The following is a 13,995-nucleotide window of genomic DNA, read 5'->3' on the forward strand; positions in this document are numbered from 1 at the left end:
TTCCAATTTGTGACATGGTTGTGTGGTATTGTACCAAATGACTGGGCTTCCATCACTTCACTGTCTAATAGATCTGAATGTCAAGTTTTCCTTTCTTAACTTTGTCCTTCTATTCCTAGTTATACATCTGCCTTGGGAGGTTATGGACGCTCCTTCACTGGAGGTTTTCCAAAGGAGGCTGGGTAGCCATCTGTCTTGGAGGGCTCAGACACAACAAATCCTGCATCTTGGCAGGGGGTTATACTAGATGAGCCTTGCGGTCCCCTCTAAACCTCTGATTCTATCTGTGTATCACACCAAATAATTCCACTCCCTGAATAACAGGGAGATCCGCACTCCGTCACCATGTATTAGTATTTATACGTGTCCCCATAGTGCCCAGATACCCCGCGGACCTACGCACAGACATGAAGTCAAAAGACAGTCCCCGCTCCAAAGAGCATACAAACCTGGTTTATGGCAAGAGGTAAGAGGTTCAAACAGACAGACAGACAGAGGGGGAGAGACAAGATCGCAGTGAAACCAACACATTGTACAGAAAGCAATAATCACAGCTCAACATCTGCCCAGCATGACAACTGCTTCATTATTTGCTCCAAAAACTTCACTCTTACTCTTTCCTCATGAATCAGTCTCTCCTTGATCACTTTGGCTGCTTTTCTCTCACCTCCAACATGCCAGTGACTTTCTGGTAACATTGGATCTCCTCCAAAACCCACTGAAGTCCAAGGCAAGTGTCCCTTCACTTTGGATCAGGCCTGCAGCCACCAGAACCAAAGCCCAGCGCTGTTGTACCAGAGCTGTATAGAGAAAAATTATTATTGCCCTGCTTCAGTAATCAACAAAACGATAATCAGGAACCAGTTCCCAGTCACGTATCATCCTCCCAGTCTGTTACGGAGCTGTGCGGTCAGCATTATTTTTCATACCTAACCTGGTACCAAAATGGATAGTGTAATGTTCATGAGCATTGCCAAAGCCACGTGTTTTATTTATATTTATTTCATTCCAGTATGTTAACAAAGCGTACAGAACCCCGGGGGCATTGCCAGGCCTGGGGCCGAAAGCTGAGTGCCACCAGGACTGATAAAGGCGAGAAGTCCGCCGACATAATGGCGTGCTTTAGTGTTGTTTTTATTGCCCTTACAATCCTTATCCTTAACGTTTGGGCTCGTGGCTGTTCCACCCATGTGGATTACGGTCTCACCATTACACAGCCTGAGTGCACAGAAACAAACGAGATTGCTCCCTCCAGTCCAAGCCTATTATATTACACTAGATGCGGGACTATAATTCTTTATAATTCTACACTAAAACTGCGAGGGAAAGCAATGCTGAGAATAAAGAAAATGGGTAAGTAAGGAAGTGGCAAAGGAATCATGGGCCGAATCTTCAGCAGGGATAAAGTGACATCAGTCCCCGGAAGGTACCAGCCACTGTAATTGATTAGCTTGAAGTAAATGCAGCTATGTTGATCCACCCGGCCCAAAGATGGAGAGAGGGAAAAGACAACAGAAAACAGCCCTTTATAATCAGGTTCCTGGACAAGAAGAAACTCATACAATTATAACACTCCAGCAACACAATGCTGACCGTGAATTCAGTCAGACTGAGCTTCCAGTGGGGAATGAACAAAAAATTACCAAGCTTTGTTGTCTATGCGCTCCAATGTCATCCATCATAGAGAAGCAGCCAACGGGGTTTCCACTGGCTTCCTTCCCAGCGCTCCATGGGAAGCTCTGCTGTGCACTTTACACAAAGGAACAGCAGTGGGCTGTTGGCTTCAAAACCCTTTGTTTCTCCCAAATATGAAAGACAGTGGGTCATTTCTCTTTCCACCAGGTATTCAGCCTTTTTGGTTGTGCTATTTTCAACACATTCTTTTCAAACCACAGACTTGAAAGTAAGCATTTCTATTAAAATTATACCAACGAGGAAAACAGCTCGCTAGTTAACATTTATTTTGCTTTTCATGTGGCCGTACACCATCCCTCTACCATTCCCATTTCTTTTCAATATGGTTGCGTTTTTTTCCCCATAAGAGTAAAATGTCTTTGTGATAACTTAATAGACAGCTTAATCTAAGCACAACAGGTCTGAGCTTCCAAACCTAGGCCCCAGTGCTACAAGGCAAGTACCAGGATCAGGGTCAAAGTATTAGGAAGAAGTCCAGGCAAGGAGAAACAACAAGTTGGGGGCACCAGATGAGCTCAGGGAGGAAGCTCAAGTTGAGGTCCAGCTCCTCACCTGGAGTAAATCAGTGTAACTCCAACTTCACACATGGGACTAGTCCAACTGGTGTCAATGGAGCTGTGCTGGCTTACCCCAGCTGGGGGTGTGGCACTTTCCCATTCAGTAATATCTTCAGTATTTATTGTAGTGTTTCATTCAGGATACTTTAGTTCTGAGTCAGTAACTGGGGATTGTGGCTCTGCTGTTCCGTATGCACTGAGCTGAAAGCCTGAATGGCATTAAGGCCTGGTCTACACTGGGGACGGGGGGAGGAGGATCGATCTAAGATACACCACTTCAGCTCCGAGAATAGCGTAGCTGAAGTTGACGTATCTTAGATCGACTTACCTCCCATCTTCACGGCGCAGGATTGACGGCCGCAGCTCCCCCGTTGACTTCGCTTCTGCCTCTCGCCCTGGTGGAGTTCTGGAGTCGATGTGGAGCGCGTTCAGGGATCGATTTATTGCGTCTAGATGAGACGCGATAAATCCATCCCCGATATATCGCTACCCGCCGATCCGGCAGGTAGTGTGGTCGTACCCCAAGTGCCATTCTCCTGTGAAAAGAGACTCCTCATAGCAAACTAGGTTCTGTGCCAATTTAGCACAGACCTAACACCACAGCTGCACAAGGGCTGTTTCTATTAGACATTTCAGACACCTTTTTGGCTTGCTCTGAAGTCAATGGAATTGCTCACACATGTAAAGTGAAGCACATGCATATCTGTTTGTTTGGGTAGGGCCTTCGAATATTTTGAGTCAGAGAAATTAACGTTCAGAGCAACCTTCTTTGTTGTCAGCGACAAGGATTTTCCAAAACCCAAACTTCTCTATGCTCTCCCATGCATAATGCATAACTACCAAAGAAAGTATGTCCTCGGCATTCGAATAGACTGCATGCACTGTGTCAATTCCCCAAAGCTCGACTAATACTACAAGAATAGGACAGGTAATTAGAGAGTTTGGCTGGAATCTAGACTATAAAAAGAGTTAAAACTTTCAGCAATTATTTTTGTTATCGTTAAAACAGTGAGTTCATTCTGGGATACAACTGTTCATTTATGTAATTAAATTTGAGTCTATATGGTGTCTGTCAAGCATTTTAATTATTTTTTTCCCGTCACTGGCCAGCTTTTGTGGCTCATTATGAAACAAATGACATGTCATCCTAATGGGAGTTTTCTCATTAACTCTCAAATGTGAACAGCTTCATAAGACCCCCCATAACTCATCAGCTTATGAGGTGCCAGCTAATAATAAAGGCACCACCATAAAGCAAAGCAACACACGAAGCTGCACTTGGGAGGAAATGTTTTTACAGACTCCTGTGGGATGGACCCACCTTAATTGTAAAATTTCACTTTCAAACAGCACTCTTTCAGCGTGGTTTCTTGATGTGGTTTCCTTTTCAAAATCACACAGATCATATTACTGTTGGTTTGTATGTGTGATATACTGGTGGTGGTATTATGCTGAAAGATACTAATGGATGCCAGCAGGTGAGTCTTAGATCCAAAGACACCCACAGACCTCATTAATGCCAGTGGCTGGTCCATTCAGAGTCATTCAGGCTCCAAAAAGGGCGCAATCAAGCCCCTTTACATAGTTAAAACAGCTGGGCAGTTACTGCCTGAGGCATCAGCCACATGGCAAGATGGCGCTAATCTGTGTGGATTGAGGGGTTTCCCAGGTTGTAAATGCAGGGGGTTAGGATACTGGCTGCAGCCTGTGCATGCTAGAGGCATAAAGCCTGACAGAGTTGTGAGTGTGACCCTGAGAAGCAGTGAGATGGAGGACCTTGGGCACAGAGCTTGCTGGAGTGGCAGACCAGGGGATTTCTGAGCAAGGAAACTGCCTACTTGTTGTTTCCACTGTGTTCAGGCAAATAGGACTTTGTGTCCATTCTTTGTAACTAAACAAGATTACACCAAGAGTACACCTGACTTGCATAATTGATATCTCGTGCTAACGCAAACAACTCTGCCCCGAATACTGGCTAACCGCTCGGGCCAAAAGGGTAACGTGATGTTCCACAGTACAGTAGTCTCTGTTTAAAAGTCAACATTTACCAACAGTTACTACATAGTGCATTGAATATTCGGTCATTACTGTACAGGACAATGCCATACACTCCAGTAACCTTAAATTAATAGATCCATAAATTCCAAGGCCAGAAAGGACCACTGTGGTCATCTAGACTGACCTCCTCTGTAACACAGAACATAGAACTTCTTCAAAATCATTCCTAGACCAGATCTTTTAGAAGAGTATCCATTCTTGATTTTAAAATTATCTGTGATGGAGAATCCACCATGACCTTTGGTAAATTGTTCCAACGGTTAACTACTTTTACTGTTAAAAATGTCTGCCTTATTTCTCATCTGAATTTGTCTAATTTCAACAGCAGATTGTCTAGCTTCACCCACAATGATGATAATTAGAAACAAAAAGTTAAATGAACACTTATTGGCAGTACAAAAAGTATTACTATTACTGTAAAGAAATGTGATATATACCATCATGTGCCAGCAATGCCCCTCTGCCATGTACATTGGCCAAACCAGACAGTCTCTACACAAAAGAATAAATGGACACGAATCTGACATCAAGAATTATAACACTCAAAAACCAGTAGGAGAACACTTCAATCTCCCTGGACACTCAATAACAGACCTAAAAGTGGTAATTCTTCAACAAAAAAATTAAAAGACTCCAACGAGAAACTGCAGAACTGGAATTAATTTGAAAACTGGACACCATCAAATAAAAACTGGGAGTGGATGGGTCACTACAAACACTAATTTCCCCCTGCTGATACTCCCACCTTCTTGTCAGCTGTTTGAAATGGGCCAGCTTGATTACATTGGCCTCATTAGCACTACAAAAGTGATTTCCACCCCTTCTTGTCAACTGTTGAGAATAGCCCACTTCCACCTTAATTGAATTGGCTGGTTAGCACTGACCCCCCACTTGGTAAGGCAACTCCCATCTTTTCATATGCTGTGCATTTATACCTCCCGACTGTATGTTCCACTCCATGCATCTGATTTAGCCCAAACATATGCCCAAATAAATTTATTAGTTTCTAAGGTGCCACAAAGGACTCCTCGTTGTTTTTGCTGATACAGACTAACACGGCTGCCCCTCTGAAACCTGTAAAGAAAGAGCCTTCTAGTTCTGATAATTTCACCAGCCTTCTGCAAATCAGGGCTACAACATTGTTAAGCTACTGTCAACTGTAATATACAGTAAGTATTCTGGAGTCCAGTTGGTTGGAAAGAAGGCATAGCACTTGAGTTACCAGGGCAAGACTTCAGCCGAGGCCAGGTCTACACTAAGGTGCTTCACTGGTATAGCTATAGCCGTATACTATAGCGGAAGGCATGCCAAGTGCGGACCCAGATATATCAGCGAAGCAGTGCTTTGTACCAACAGACTAATGCCCCACACGCTCCACAAGCGCATCCGAAGAAGTGAGGTTTTTACCCACGAAAGCTTATGCCCAAATAAATCTGTTAGTCTTTAAGGTGCCACCAGACTCCTTGTTGTTTTCACAAGCGAAGCAAGCTCTGCCGGTAAAAGTGTAGTTTTGCCAGTATAATTGTATCTACACTAGGGGCTCCTGCCAGCACAGCTCTGTCAGGCAGGGACCATACCACTTCATACCCCTAACCACAGAGCTATGCTGGCAGCAGTCTGTAGCGTAGACATGCCTGAAGACTGAGTGTGCTCAGACTTCTAGAATATCTCAAATCAGATATTCTCACACTGGGCATGCACAGATGCTTAGCAGGGATGTTAGCATAGTCAGTCCCACGCTAGTCACTGGATACCCATACTTAGGTCAACAACTCTGGATGATCCACCCCCAACTAAGGAGACCACTGGGTTGGTCTGCGGTATCTGATGCATGTGTGCATGTTCTTCCCCCTCGCTCGGCTCTATTTGCCTACTCTGTTCTTGCCTGGAAACAAACAGGACAGTTCTCAATGCCCTTCCTATGCACAAGCATCAAGCAGGGAGCTGCGGGATGACGGGACAGCCTAACGTGCAGGCCTGAGTCCTGAACTGGTGAAACTGGTATAGTGCTTTAGCCTTGACGCTGTCCATTTAAGTAGCCCCTGGGGAGTGCTTTTCCAACAGGATTTTGAAGATTTTGTACCAGTTTTTAAAAAAATTATGGAAGACAAGGACTATTCACGCTGAGCTCAGACTGCAAGTGGAAAACATGGAATTTACTGCAGGTTTTCAGGTTACAAACCGCAAAGAGTTCTCCCTGTTTAAATGGAAAGGATCTTGAACTACTAAGATAGCACAAGCCGTAATGTAGCATCAATGGCCCGTTTTGTTTATATTTTTCGGTGGAGAAGCTCAAAGTGCAACTTTGCCCTGTTATTTATTGACCGACTGACAATAAAGAAGACAGGACAGAAAAGGGAGGTCACAGATGGGAAAAAAGAGCGAAAAAGGAGAGGATTTTGAGAGTTTGTATCCTTCAGCTATCTAACTTTATTATTATTTTTTGTTGGACCACTAAGGTAATACAAAACACATGGGCATTGTACAAGAGAGAGAGAGAGAGACAGACCCATGTAAATACCCCAGTTCCAAACACTCCTGACCTTTGCATCTTGGGTTCATATCTATTAAGGACCACGCTGGACCTGCAATTTGGGGAAGAGTGCAAGAAGCAGAAGCCAGACACAGCTGCAGGGAGGAGGCAGGCTAATGAAGCAATGAAAACGGCCAGTGAGGGAGAGGAGTGCAAACTGTATCTTCTGAAGGGGCAGCAGCATCCGAGTTGTCCTTGTGAATATGGGAATTCTGGTGGGCACACTCCTCTGACCAATCATTGCAGAGGGGTGACTGCGCTCCACCAACAGACAGTAAAGCCTATGATGTACAGTGAAGCGGACATAGCTGCCCAATTTAAGGGTAAGCTAGACATTGCCACAGCTACAGATGCCGCAGAAAGTGTACTAAAGCGTCCTGAACAATCAACCCCAGTCCCGCTCCTGAAGTTGGTCCTCAGGTCCTGCTCAGGCAAAATTCCCACTGTTTCAGGAATGAATCCACAATATTCTCATCTTTTTCCGAAACACTGGACAGAGAACTTGGATAACAGAACTGGCTTGAGCCCGAGGCAGGAGGATGGCAGAGCATAATTAATGTTTCACTATGAATATTCGCTGCCCTCCTCTTTGCCATGCTCTGAACTGTGAACCACCACTCGGGCACTCACTGAATGTGTTTCCAAGCATGCGTTTGCAGTAGAGCATGAAGCATCACACTATAAATTATTAGTATTTTTTAACATCTAACTGCAGGTTAGGCAATAGAATACATTCACCAGGTGGGGCCCCAGAGTGCAAAGTGCTGTAAAAACACAATTTAGGACAGTCCCTGCACCAATGAGCCAACCATTCTAAAGACAAGACATAACACATGGAAGAGATTAAGAAGCAAGCCAGGATACAGGTGGGGGAGGCAGATGGTCAAAGGCTGAAAGCAGGCTGGGAGTTAGTCGAGCCAGGTAGTTCCGAAATGTCTATGGTCCCATTGTAAAAAAAGGGAGCATTTGTCGTCGTCTCAACTCAGTGGCTGATTCTGAGGGGGTGGAAAGAACTGGCACATCATTCACGGGAAAGGAACTTTCCTTCTTTTTCTTTTCTTTTTTTTTAACTCAGTATTTGTAATTTCTAAGAAAGTCATCAGACAAACTTCTCCACTGCTCGGATACAAAGTAAAACTAGATTTTCGACTCATTGTTATAAAGTAACGTAAAACATGTCGTATAGGAGAAAACAAACTCTAGCTTCGTTACATTTTCTGAAGCAACACTGCATCTGCAAGCCACAGGGTCCTGGAGAGAGGACACTGGACTGGCAATCAGAGGACGACCTCAGCTCTAGTCCTGTGAGAGTCACTGTTCTGCCCTCTGACCTGGGGCAAGTCAATTAACCTCTGTCTCCCCCTCCACGCCTTTGCTGTCCTGCCTACTTAGTATGTAAGCTCTCTGGGGCAGGGTCTGTCTCTTCTGTGTACGATGGGCCCGACCTTGTTATATATTATTTGTCTGACAGTGTAACCAACAACAGAGAATGCTTTATGATATTTTTAAGTATAGGTCAAAGGACTATATGACTGTCATCAAGATAGCATTTGTTTCTTGATAGATTTCTTGCAAGGTCCACGTTAGGTTTAGAATTCCTTATAAATTCAACTTAGTTCCACTGATGATATCCTGTCTCACTCAACCAAGATATTTGTTATTAGAGAATGTGCTCCAATATACATCAGTGGAACAGAGTCAGAGAAAGCCCCGTCAGGACAGGTTGGGTGAACGGGGCTGCAACAGAAGTGCCATCAGAAGACTTGATATGTTAGCAGCAAGGCTGCTGATCTTCCAAGAAGACACACACAATATAAAAGCCATCCTATTTCCATATCCTAGAAAGCTAAGTTCAGACAAGTGCTTGAAAAGATTCACTTATTTTTTACTTGTATAAAAATGCTGCATACCTTTATTTGTGAAATACACACACAGGAAAGGATATTGTATACGGGCCTACTTCCCTAGAACAAAGTCTTTGAAGTGTGATCAGCAACTGTAGGAAAGCATTCACTCAAAATGGGGTTATTTAATTTGCCTTTGCTATTGTTCTGGAAATCTGAGGCGGTTTAAATTGGTACTGCCCTGACTTATATTGAACTAGTTGAATAAACTGAAAAGAAGAAAATATTCTTTCTGCATGTGCATTAGAGGCTACTGGTGTCAAAATCTGGTTTAGCACTTCACCAAACATGGCTAGAGGTGTTTAGCCAGTGACTGCCACCAGTTCAATGATTTAACTGTCTTTAAAACTTCAGCAGCAAACAGGTACTGCTTAATGTTATTCTTTTCCTTTAATGTAAATGGTTTTAGTATATTTTAGTAAATTTAAATCTAATGTAGGTTGTCACAATTTCAAATTTAATTTTCAAATTTTTTAAACATAAATCGGTATTTAAATTTTTAAAAAATCTGATTAAAAACATTTAAAAGACCGATTTTTACCCACCATATAAGGGAAGGTTAAACTCAGATAATGACTTCACCTGAAACAGGGGAACATGTCCAAGAATCAATGTTCCAAAGACAATTAACTGCTATACGAGCTATAAAACACATCAAATGAACACAGATTATTTCACTTATACTTGCAAGATAAAATTTAATAACTACATTTAATGGGCACTTAAAAAAACAATTTCCTATGTATTAATTAAATGCACTTCTTCAGCAAAAAAGAGATTTTTAAAGCATTATATAATCCCTACTAATCTAACAACAAGCAATTTGAAGACAAAATATTAGTGTGTGTGTTATCTGTAGATCAGTTTAAAAAAATTCCGCACACAAGATTATCATCAGCACAATTACATGTCACACATGAGCAAGCAACAGCGTGTTGCAAAGATGAATGTCTTCAGCTAAGCGTTATTTAGACATATGGTGTCATTTCTACTAGAGCTACAGAGCAAGTGGAGCAATGTTCAGGACTTGGGGCTGGCTACAGTTGTAACCTGCGTGCTGTAGCTTCAGTTCCATGGGGAACGGAGGTATGAGAAAGACAATTCCCTGATTCTGCAGTAGTTTTTTTCCAGAAATGCACAAATCCAGCCAACAGCTGCTTTGGGTTATGGGAGGAACCAAAGGTGAGGGCCTTGCAGTCTGACTTGTTTCTCACCTGTTCATTCCTTTGCTTCTACAGCAGTCTCACAGGGGCATTGTAATCCCTTATCTGGCGAGCCTTTCACTGCTGCTCAGGGAATGTAGACAGTGGTATAAGGAGGGGTACAGGAAGGAAAGATGGTATAGTGATTAGAGTGAGAGCCTAGGACTAAGGAGAGCCAGGCTCAAGTCCCTTCTCTGTCACAAATGTCCGGTGTGACCTCAGACAAGCTTCTAGGCCTCAGTTTCCCATCCCTAAAAGGGAGACAACAGCACTTCCCTACCTCCCAGGGATGTTGCTAGGTTATGTTAAAGATTGTGAGGCACTACGGTAGGGGGGGGGACATATAAGTGCCTAAGATGGATTGGATGTAAAATAGCAGCATTGCCAATTCTCATGATTTTAGCACAAGTCTCACAATAGGTGGGGTTTTCCTTAAAGCTCCAGACCCCAGATTCATGTGATTCCATGTGAATCTCTGCTTTCGTTATCAAAGTTTCCAGCTCTCATGACTGCAGAGAAAAGTTTGAAAAGGTGACCCAAGTGCAGTCTAAACGCTCAGAAGCCTGAAGACAAATAAAAAGCAACCCCAGATGATCCTTTTGAAAAATCTCCTATTATTTGGGGACCTGACTCATGATTTTGGAATGCTTGAGGTTGGCAATACTGAAATGGGAACAAGCAGTTCCTAGGGCAAATACAGAATAAATCTGCAGCGGGGAAACCCTTGTTTAGGAAAGGTTTTACTCCTATGCAGCAGACCCTGTGAAGTTCCGCCAATTCTGCACCAGCGTCATACTCAAGTCATAGCATGCAAAATGATTCACTCCTGGCAACCTCTTGTTGGCATTGCAAAATTCTACTTGCGCACCTGGCCGGGGTGAATCAGTTTTTTGGACAGGCACCATTAACATGATGATAATGGGCAAGTGGATAGCTCTTGTGCATGGGCTGGTAAATTGTCATAACAAACCACAAGGCCATTGGGGGGGAGGATAGCTCAGTGGTTTGAGCACTGGCCTCCTAAACCCAGGGTTATGAGTTCAATCCTTGAGGGGGCCACTTAGGGATCTGGGGCAAAATCAGTACTTGGTCCTACTAGTGACGGCAGGGGCTCGACTCAATGACCCTTCAGGGTCCCTTCCAGATCTATGAGGTAGGTATATCTCCATATATTAATGCTAGTGCATAGATCCTGGATCAGAGCCAGAAAGGCAACAGCCAGTGTGTTATAACACTTTGCTAGGGTTGCGGGTTATTTGTCTGTTTGTTTTCTTTCCTTAATAATTCTGATTTGTTGAAGCTGCATGAAAATCAGATACTGGTCCTCAAAGCGCTGGCGATAGATCACCGCCCGTCTTCTGGCGCCTTGAGCTTTCCCAGAGCAGGGCAGCCAGCAAAATACACACACGAAAGATTTACACGCTTTCACTTACAAATATAAACGAGAAATGTGCAATAAAACAAACTGATTTGATTTCCAGGCTACAGCTGTGTAAAATATTTCCCTTTAGGACTGAAAGAGTTCCCTTGATTGCAAAATACTCCACCTTTAGCCTTCATCTCCAGACAGTGTACTCATAAGTTTAGCAAAAAGCGACAAAGAGTCCTGTGGCACCTAATAGACTAACAGACGTATTGGAGCATAAGCTTTCGTGGGTGAATGCCCACTTCGTCAGACGCATGTTTAGCAGCGCCTTTTGTCATTACGACCAGGCACTATTTAGACAGATTAAAAAGCTTGCAATACTTACAATTTAATGGCAGGAATTTCCATGGGAGTTTGTTTGTAAACAGTGTAGACTCCGGCAGAGTACGTGGAGCACTGCATTTGATTATATCAGTACAGACGCTTGAGGAACCAGAGAACATCGTATCATTGAATGGCAGTGCAGAGAACTACAGAATAAATGTGTAGCCATGCCCTGCCATTGGCTGTTCATATTGGTCTTGGGACTTAGCCCTGTTGTTATAATTCAGCCTCACCGTGCATTGGTGTAACAACATCACAGCATCACAAACAATGTCACACTAGGACTGGGGCAATTCCATTCCGCCCATTATTTTCTCTCATTCTTTTCTCCCTACCCCGGGCCCTGGGAGTGAAGGGATTCACTTTCATTTCCCTCTCCAATCCTTCCTCTTTCTCGCTGCACTGAAGGTAGAAGAGGAGCTTCCCGCAGCTCTGAACCAGTCACTGTCTTAGGATCTCTTGTGATCTGTATTTCTATTGCCAGGCCAATGGTCAAGTCCAGTAAGCAAACTATGATACAGACTATAGCGTGGGCACAGATGGTTTGAAATCATGCGAGTCTTGTAGTCATATTTCTGTACTGCAGCCATTCCAAAACTGAATGTAATCTGTATGCAAATGTTACAAATGGAACTCCAGTGAGGTATCTGAATTAAATTTCACTATTTACAGAACAAGTGGCATTAGTCTGATCACACCAAAAGAATTAATGTAAGAGAACGCCACATTTTCTTGGAGGCTTTAAAATATATGAAAATCTAACTTCTATTTGGATTTTTCAACACTCCTACATTAAGCTTGAACACCGTATTGCTACTGCAGTGTGTGGAGGAAGTCTCTCTCTTATTCAGATATTAATGAGAATAAAACACATGTACTTTTTATCGCTTTATCGTTTGATACAAATCCATGCAGACCTAGGAACTAAGGTTTTGCATTCACACTTTCAAAGCTTTTTAAATATCTTTCCAATTGATGATCCAAAAATATAAATAAATAAACCCAATTTCCTTGGAATAAACAAAGAGAGATGGGTTGTCATAGATCGTGTTATTCTAAATGTTTCCCTACACCTGCGACTCGGGACTATTTGCTCTATGCCATGTGAGTTTCTGCTCTGTGACATCAGAATCTGCACACAACAAAGACATGAGCCGATTATCATGTAACAAACCAATATAGTAAATTTCATCCTAGGCCAACAATGTTGAAATACAAGTGACAAAGAAGAGAATGGCTTTTGGAGCATGATCTCTCTTTTCTTTGTTTTTTACGTTTGTTTGGCTTTTATTTTATTTTATTTTTATTTTATTTTGGTCTCTGACCTTCTAATCATCAGCTATCAGTGGTTTTCAAAATCCAGGTGCCTATCAACAAGGCTACTTTACAAACCACCGTACACAGGCATAAATGAGTCGATTATTCAATAAAGGCACTTGACATGTTCTTCATCCAGACAGTGACTTTAAAAGCACTGTAACCTTGCAAAGTATTCTCCAAATCAAGGAGTACAGGGCATTCACTGAGGCAGTTTGTGGGCTGCATTTACCTACATGTAAATATGCAGAACCATAGTTACAAGTGCCATAGACAGATGTTCAGAAAACATTTAGAAATGCAAACAAAGGCAAAAATCACATACCTTAGCAAACCTGATAGTTCCGAATTCTGGCGACAATTAGTTTCGGAGCAACATTGGCGTGAAAGGAAGTTCCTCAGGCTACCACCAACTGGAAGTCCTTTTTAAGTCCCACACAGCCTCCAGCTCAGCTTTCTGTATGTCCCCGAGGATGTTGCAGTATCCTCCAGTTCTTTGGAGCCGGAGCAGAAAAGATGTCATTCAGAAAGAGAAAAGAGAAGAAGATGTGGCGTTAAATTCTAGGGTCAGTCGTTTGGCAGGTTCAGAATAGAACGTAAGAGAACATCTGATATCAATGATATGTCAAGCCAGGGCAAAGAGCCTGCGACAATCCATCATGTTTGGCACCTTTTCAGGGAAATCTTTGAATTCAAGAACGATGGCGCAAAACTATTCTTGCTTTATGGTGTTTTAAATGTGTCCCTAAGCCAGGAAATGATGCACTTTATTTCAGTCTAAGCTCACAGAAGTACAGTAACACTCCTGCATAACTTTAGAGAACACTCTTATTCATTACAGTTTTCCATTGGGAGAGCAGAACGTTCAAATTAAGGGGATTTAAAGTTAAAAACACGGACAAAAGCAAACAACACTTTGATGCACTTGTACAGTGCAGTTCGTTCACAAATCTCAAAGCTCATAAGGAAACATTAATTA

The 13,995-nt window shown here is 42.8% G+C and overlaps 1 protein-coding gene across 5 annotated transcripts in view; it reads right to left on the bottom strand.

Moving 5' to 3' along the window:
- The window catches only part of SGCD (sarcoglycan delta), a 501,599-nt gene that overhangs the window by 290,155 nt on the left and 197,449 nt on the right, over window positions 1-13,995 (bottom strand). For 3 of the 5 annotated variants that reach the window (XM_034778041.1, XM_034778040.1, XM_034778042.1), the window contains exon 2: window positions 13,342-13,510. The exons of 1 other annotated variant lie outside the window; for it this stretch is intronic. The gene's annotated coding sequence lies outside the window, so the exon portion shown is untranslated. Of the gene's footprint in view, window positions 1-11,700; window positions 11,799-13,341; window positions 13,511-13,995 lie in introns of all 5 variants that reach the window. One more of the 5 variants, XM_034778044.1, reaches the window with a different exon arrangement.

This window comes from Trachemys scripta, chromosome 8, assembly GCF_013100865.1.
Source record: "Trachemys scripta elegans isolate TJP31775 chromosome 8, CAS_Tse_1.0, whole genome shotgun sequence".
In the NCBI taxonomy this organism is placed as follows: Eukaryota; Metazoa; Chordata; order Testudines; family Emydidae; genus Trachemys; species Trachemys scripta.